Source organism: Nothobranchius furzeri, chromosome 1, assembly GCF_043380555.1.
Source record: "Nothobranchius furzeri strain GRZ-AD chromosome 1, NfurGRZ-RIMD1, whole genome shotgun sequence".
NCBI lineage: Eukaryota > Metazoa > Chordata > Actinopteri > Cyprinodontiformes > Nothobranchiidae > Nothobranchius > Nothobranchius furzeri.
The window spans coordinates 49,490,967-49,498,897 of NC_091741.1; positions in this window are offsets into that span (position 1 = coordinate 49,490,967).

Genomic DNA, 7,931 nt, shown 5'->3' on the forward strand with positions numbered 1-7,931 from the left:
CAAGAAAACAGCGTGAAGCTCTCTGGATGGTTTTAGAACAGGCGTCACCAACTCTGGTCCACGAGGACTCCTATCCTGCACATGCTAGCTGTTTCTTTGCTCCTACACACCTGATTGAAATGAATGAATACTTATCAGGCCTGTGCAGAGTTAAACAAGGTAAGGAGAGGATTAAATTACTCTTTTCAGGTGTGGTGGAGCAGGAAACAGAAAATTAGCAGGATGGTAGCTCTCAAGGACTGAGTTTGTGACGCCTGTTTTAGAGCATTTCCTTTGCATCTACAGGAAGCCAATCAGACATTTCTTTGGTTATAAATGTGGGTCTCTTACCTTCACCTTGACACAATGACTATTGGCTATCTGTCCAAAAGGTCTTAAAGGCCCCATGTGTGAAATCCATTGAAATCATGATGAAAAAATGTGACTCTTTAGCACCATGCAGTTCAGAGAAAGTATTGCAGCTACTGTGGCTCACTCGTGAGATTGACTGTATAATCAATTTCCAACCTGTGTAGCCTAACCCACATAAAGCTTAAAACAAGCTACTCGACCCCTTTAAAAAGTAGTTATAATTATGACTGTTTTATCAAAGGAAGCAAGCTAGTTCTGTTCTTGAAGCTGTCACGATTCACACACGGAGGGGTGACATCAGCCGGGAGTTCAGGTGTTGTGAGAAATTGTGTTACCCCGAAATATTTTGTTCCCCGTGTTGGGAGATCAAACTTCTGACTATTGTCACAACATTTGTGATAAACCTTTATGGGAAAATTATGTAATGTAATGTAACAATGTTATATTTTTGATTTTTTTAATCTGTATTTTCTCCTAAAAACAATAGTAAAAACATTCTGTTCACTCTTTTGCAGCAAGCTTATTTATCATTTTTGAAAGTTATGTAAAAGGGTAACCTCACTCAGTTTAACCATCTTTTATTTGAGGTAGTTTAGTTCTCATAATGGACAATAAGTTCTGTGAATTTGGAAATATTTGCTCTTGACTGCCTAAGGGAAACAGAATATTTCAGGGGGACATAATTTCCCACAGCATCTGTTTCAGGAGGATCACGGTGCCTCGGTGTAAACAAACTGGCTGCCACTACCAGCTTTTATGGATATGGAGCGATCACTGGCCGATCGTTAACCACGGCTGGTGAAGGCATGTTGGTGAGCCGGGGACATGCTGGAGATCAAGTAAACCATGCTGACTAAGCCACCAGCTAATCGTGGCTCATGGCTGGTGTGGTGGAGATGGACGTCACGAGTAACTAGTTTTGCCATGGCTAGAGCCGGGGAGATGCTGTGTATGCTGTGTGTAAACTCCCACGGATTACCAGCAAATGGAGACCCAAGTCTAAAGGTAACGTTTGAGAAGAAGCCCTCTGTGTCGGAGCGTCTCAGTAACGCATGGAAAAATGTGACTCTTTAGTGCCATGCATCGCCACTAGAGTGTTGTGGAGATAAAGTAAACAATGCTGATTTAGCCACTGGCTAGCGGACGAGCACTGAAGCGTGTTGGGCGAGACGGCAGGCTGCAAGAAGAGAGGAGACTTGAGTAGAAGGACTTTGGAATGGACACTTTGGGACCGGGTCGGGAGTTCTGGTACTAAGAAAAGACGGATGAACAACTTGAGGTGAGTTTAGGAGTCAGAGACACCAATCGGAGGCTGGCGTCCGGATAATAGCGGGCGGGGGTCTGAACATATGCGGCTTTCTTGTGTTGGACATGATGATGAACTGTCGAAATTTGTGTCTTTTGATTTAATTGTTTTTTATTCAAACTAACAAGTAGGGCTGGGGGTAAACGATTATTTTTAAAACGATTATTCTGACGATTATTTTATCGAATAGTCGACTATTCTAATGACTATTTATACAATTAATCTAATGATTATTTTTCTATTGCACAGTTAATAAAAACCAAAACATCTCTAATAAATTCCTCCAAAAAATGGAATAATTGTTACTGTAAGAGAATAAACACTACAGGCCTCCCATTTTGTATAACACTGCTTTTATTGTGTTGGTTGGTTATGTTCTGGTGACGTGTAGAACTTGGGAGTGCAGGCTGCGAGGTGGTTGGAGACGGAGTGTCTCCATGCTGCTTTGTTTTGGTCACTTATGTGCGTGAGGCGAGTGGTGTTACGACCCTTCCTGGGAAGTTTCGCTCGTGTGCAAAAAGGAAGGGACAATAATGTGGGATTTCAAAGTTAAAATGATGATCAGGTTTATTTACAACTACAAAAAAACAAATCTTTCCATCCACAGGCTGGGAGTAATAAAACTAATTCTGCCTGTGGGGAATTAAACAAAAGTACAGATAACTAGGGATGTCCCGCTGGGCAAAGATTACAGGGTTTTGGACCAAAATAAGAATCTCCAAAGGTCCAAACTCTAAACTGGGTGGTTAAACCAAACTCAAGGTGATATTTTAAACTAAACCGAAAACCCACAACACTCTAAATGTAATAAAAGGGAGATCTGCACCACAAATTATTATTTTTTATATGTGTTCAACATGTTTAAATATCGCTTGTTTAATTAACCAACATTTCTAGTGTACAGCGCCTTGTTTGGTTGTAATGCCTTGTGAATGCGCTTTATAAATAAAATTGGATTGGATAAAGATCAACTCTAAACGAAAATGTAACAGCTTATCCAAACGCAAGAAGCTGTTAGCGAAAATGCTAACAGTAGCTTTACCAACGTTAAGTTCAAGTTACCAAGTTTAAATAAACCAAAAACACCCAGCAGCAAACAGACCAGCATGGAGGAGAGACTGCTACCACCAAAACAGCTCTCCTCATGTCTGAAAGAAGCTCCTTAATGAAGGGAGAAACGCTCCCGGTGATGTTCTACATCTGCGATAGACACGAAGCAGCGCATCTGACCCCGGAAGTTGTTGTCCGTTGCCGGGAGACGAAGGGGCAAAACAGGAAAATAATCTAGTAGTGGACGGACGTTGTTCCGGGTCTTCGGTATTTGGCGGAGATGTTAGTGAAGGCGGAGAAGAGGGCGAACTAGAGGAAAAACAGGCAGATTCCACCTCTATTTACAAACTCCTGGGGATGCAACAAGTGGGCGCGGTGCGTCGACTACCGGATCTGACGTCGACGAATTTTTAGAATCGAGCCGTCAACGTCATCGAGGCTTCGCTACAGCCCTACTAACAAGTACAGCAACGGTGTAGCTATTATTTTCTATTTCTTAGTTGAATTACCAGACTCCAAGCTTCCAGGGTGCACTGCTGCCCTCTGCTGGTTCTTTCAGGTTACAGTCACAGTCCAAACGGGTAACGTGGAGCTCGTATGTCCCTAAACAGCTACTGTATTTCAAGATGGTGGATGACCATGGAGCGTTAACCACAGTTTATGTATATAAAAATGTATAATTTCAAGTTGAGAGGAAAATTTACAATTGATGTTGGTGAGAAATATTAGTGAAAAAGGACACATTTGTGAAATGGAAACACAGGATTTGATAGTAAACTGGTAAAAATATCACACACTGGGCCTTTAAGCCCCCAAGTTGATGTTAAACACCTGCACAGAAGGTCATTACAACATAGGCTGGTTATCACTGTTAGATCAACTATTCTAATGAAATATGTCATTTAATAACCATAAATAGAATGAAGCGTGATCAGAAAATGGATGTATGGATGGATGGTATATTTATGATCAGCCAAAAAAGAGATTTGACCACTTGAGTGTTTGACTTAGAGTGGCTGTAAACAGCTGACTGAAGATTTTAAGTGTGACAACTTTGATTCTACCTCCCAGATCTGAAAATGTTTTTAGCACATTTGATTTATGTGCTCGAAAAGAAACAATCATTTACCTTTCCTAGATTAAAGTCTTGACTCAATCCTGATCTTGTAGTGTGCAAGAGGACGTAACATGGAGGGATGCATGCACAAGAGCTCAGCTGAGAGGATCAATACAAAGAGTTTACACATTAAAGTAAATAGGGATACTTGGGTTTGAAATGAATATCATAATAAAAATTTAAACATGAGAAAATTGTAAATCATGATGAATTTAGTATAACTAATTTAATTCATTTTTTTACAATTCCCTATGCTGAATTTTACTTAAAAACACTTAAACTTTAAAATAATTTTAAATGTATAAAAAGTTAAAACAGTACTATCTGCTTATGAGGCTCTGGGTCATGTTAGCAAAAGCTTAGGCAAAAATTCGCAGACTTCCTTCTCTCCAGTTCTTCTAGACTCCAAGGCATCAGAACAGCTGTCAGATACAATTTCTCTAATGAGTCCCATGTCTACAGTAGGGATGGAGAGATTCACCGATCTGAACTGGTGGTTTGTTCAGGATGTTAGCAATAAAACTGCCCCTTTAGCTTTAAAGTATGAAACATTCTGATAAAAAGCTATATTAAAAAAATTACGTTCATGGGGTATTCAGAGGTGTGCAAAATGAATGCACAATTTCTCCTTTTAAAGCTACATTTAAAAAGATAAGTAATAATTTTTTTATTCTGTCGGGCACGAAACAGTGTTTATGTTTACATCTACCAGCCTCTAGAGGGCATTGTTGCGCTAAAAAGTCCACTCGGCAAGGCAAGATTGGAACTGTGTGTGTTTCTCAATGCCAAGGAACCTCGCCTTGATGTCTTGGCCCCGCCCCAGTTGCTTAGGAGATACGTCATCAGGAACCGCCAAGACGTGTTTCAATGTTCATGTTCTACCGAGGCGTGATTTCTCAGTTTGTTAGCCGTTTAGCTAGCTGAGCAAGGATACACGGGAGTTGTCTTGTAGTCTAGCCTTGGTCAAAAATTTCCCAGAATACAGTGACGTATTTTCAAAAAGGACGATGATTTGTGAGTTGGCAGCCACTTCGGGGGCACTTTTTTAAGTGTAAATGTAAGTCAGCTAATTTAAAATGTTTATTTTAGACCCAAAGAAGTTTTCTTTGGTTGGTTAGTTGTTAGTAGTTGCAGCTTCAGTGGCTAGCGGGTACTAACTCGCTTATATATTTATATATGCAGATCCAACAGGCATTTTGGCCCTATGCCTTTGAGTGATTTATAAACTAGTAGAAGCACGTTGAAATCGATTCTGTAGTTTACTGGTAACCAGTGTGGCGATTTAAGAACAGGGGTGATGTGCTCGGCTCTCTTGCAGCAACATTCCAAATAAGCTGCAGTTGCTTCACAGCTTTTTCGGGAAGACCAGTCAAAAGACCCTTGCAATAGTCCAGCTTGCTGGAGATGAGCACTTTAATGAGTTTCTCTATGTCCAGTTTGATGAAGATGATAAAACGCTGATGTAGTAAGATTCTTAATAGTAAGAGCCTTAATGTGACCAGTAAAGCTCGGGTCTGAATCAACCTGGGTCTTTCCCATCTCTGATTTGGCAACCCATCCTTTTCCAGATGAGTACCATGATCTCAGACTTGGAGGTATTGATCATCATCATCCCAAGTGCCTTTGACACTGAGCTGCAACCCATTTCAGTAATGGTACCAATAGGACGCCATCCACATACAGCATTTATATAATCTGAAGATAGTTTGCATTTTTGTTGATTTTTCTTACAGCTTATATTGGTTGAGCAGGGATGAAATTTCCTTCAAAAGGGAACATAAAAGCTTTTACCCCCTGAAGAACACATGGAGATACTCTAAGCTTTCTCCTGGTCAACACAACACAATTGGGTTGAGCAAACTCCCTCATGCTTTTTAATATCTTTTGTTCCTTCAAAAATCAGACATTTGTCTTCCAAACCCTGGAAATGACCTTCCCAAGGAGGCTGAGTTGGAAATCTTCCCATTTTTCCCTACCTCTCCTAATGTTGCATGTATTAAATCTGCTCTGCATAGAAAGCCTCTTTAAAAATATGATCGCACAGAAAAACGATCCTGAAATTATTCACAGGATCAATTAACACCCGCCAACTTTTTCTTTTGGCTTTTATTTCACCATCAGCACCACTCAGAGGAGAATGGGGAAAATCAATTCTCATTTATTTTCATCTGTCAAAGTGTCAATTACCAGCAAGGTCAAGAGTTTTTTGTTTATTTTTTAGGGGTACCACATTTTCGTAATTAGTTTTTCATTACATTAAAACATGTCAAACACGACACCCATACAAATGACATGAGCATGTGAGTTAAAAACCTGATGTCGATTCATTTGTCATGTAAATAATCTAGCTGTTGGTGCTTTGGATGGCAGCCATGGTGATCTGATGCACTTGTTTTCAATTTGGAGGAGAAATAATTAATGTGATGAATTTAATCTGTGAGCATCAACTAAAGGCTTTATCAGGGAGAAATATGTTCAACAGCATTCCAGCAGAGGCTTCATTCATTTTCAGGAAAAATACTACTAATACTACTAGCACTACGGCAATTACCATTACTGTTATGAATACTATAACTACTGCTAGACAAAGAAGAAGTTTGAAATGGTCACAGAGCCCCACAAGCTAATATGAAATCTATTCAAAATGTTTTGCTCTACATCTGTAAAATATCTGTTAGCTACATCACTGCTACATTAAACATCAGTCTAAAAGCCTGAAGGTCAGAAGTGAAATGTTAACCTGCTTGCTCATTCAGAAAATTCATGATGGAATTAGAAGCAGACACAAACGAACGAGCCATAGGTTTCAAAGACATTATTGATTGCAGATCAGTTAGAAAATGTCAAACATTAGCTGATTAATCGGTGGGTCGATTGAACCACCTCAACCATAAACCCCGATATGTTGTGTTATTCTTTCAGTTTGCAGTGGCAGAGGTTAGCATTTGCTTAGGGTTGGGGTTAGACAAGCAGGAATAGCTTCCAGATCATCATCTACTGCGTCAAATTCTCTCCCCGGTAAAAACACATTTAAAGCATTTTTACTTCTTAAATTTTGAGCTGCAATTATTGCAAAAAGTACAAACACAGGGAGAACATCCCCTGTTGATGCTTTTGTGGCTAAAAAAGTATATCTCACAATTTCAGCATCTATACCTAAACACACAGACACACACACACACACACACACACGTCTGTCTTTCTATCATAGTGAGGACCATCCATTGACTTCCATCCATTTTTGTGACTACCGTAAATCCTCTAATACAGGCCCGGGCCTGTATTTGACTCAAGCTCATCAAGCTCCAGGCCTTTATTAGAAGGAGGGCCAGTATTAGAGGCAGGCCTCTATTTCTATTTGAGCAAAATGAACTAATGGTTCGCTGGAGCTTTTGACAATTAAAATTGCGCCCACATTTTCAAAGTTAAACACATTTCTTTTAACAACGATAGTTTCTGCTTCAGCCCTCTCTCCCCTCCCCCTGCGCAGCGGCCGCAAACTCACTGATGCGCCTGCAGCCTCTCGGAGTTCCTGCTGCTCTAAACATTAAAATAATTATTTCATTTTCTGTTCCTCACTTCTGATAACCTTCAATGGTGTCCGTTTGTTGCAACAACCAGGTACAAAAACTAACTTGTTTTTATTTGACTATTTTTCTGTCCTGCCTGTTTATCATCTTCCTGCATCTCCTCTCAATCCTAAAGAGAAACTGCTACCTGGGTTCATATATACTCACCTCATGAGTTACCTTTGAACTGCAGTTCTAAAAGATCTACCGACCGCAAAAACAGCGGAGCGCTTGCTGTTTGGCGGCCGTATCAGTGATCAGTGCGTCGGAGGACAAGGTGATGCGCGCAGCGCCCCGCTCCACAGCATGCAGCGAAACGCATCAGGCGCAAATAAAAGACAGAAAACATTAAAGGAAATGAACTGACATGAACGATCGCGTGTTAAATTAGTTTTTGAGGTGGCGACACCTGATTGTTACTGTGGCCGTGCTCAGGAGGCAGATCTACCGACCGCAAAAACAGCAGAGTGCTCCCTGCTTGGAGGCCGCATCAGTGATCTGTGCGTCGGAGGACAAGGTGAAGCGCCCCGCTCCACAG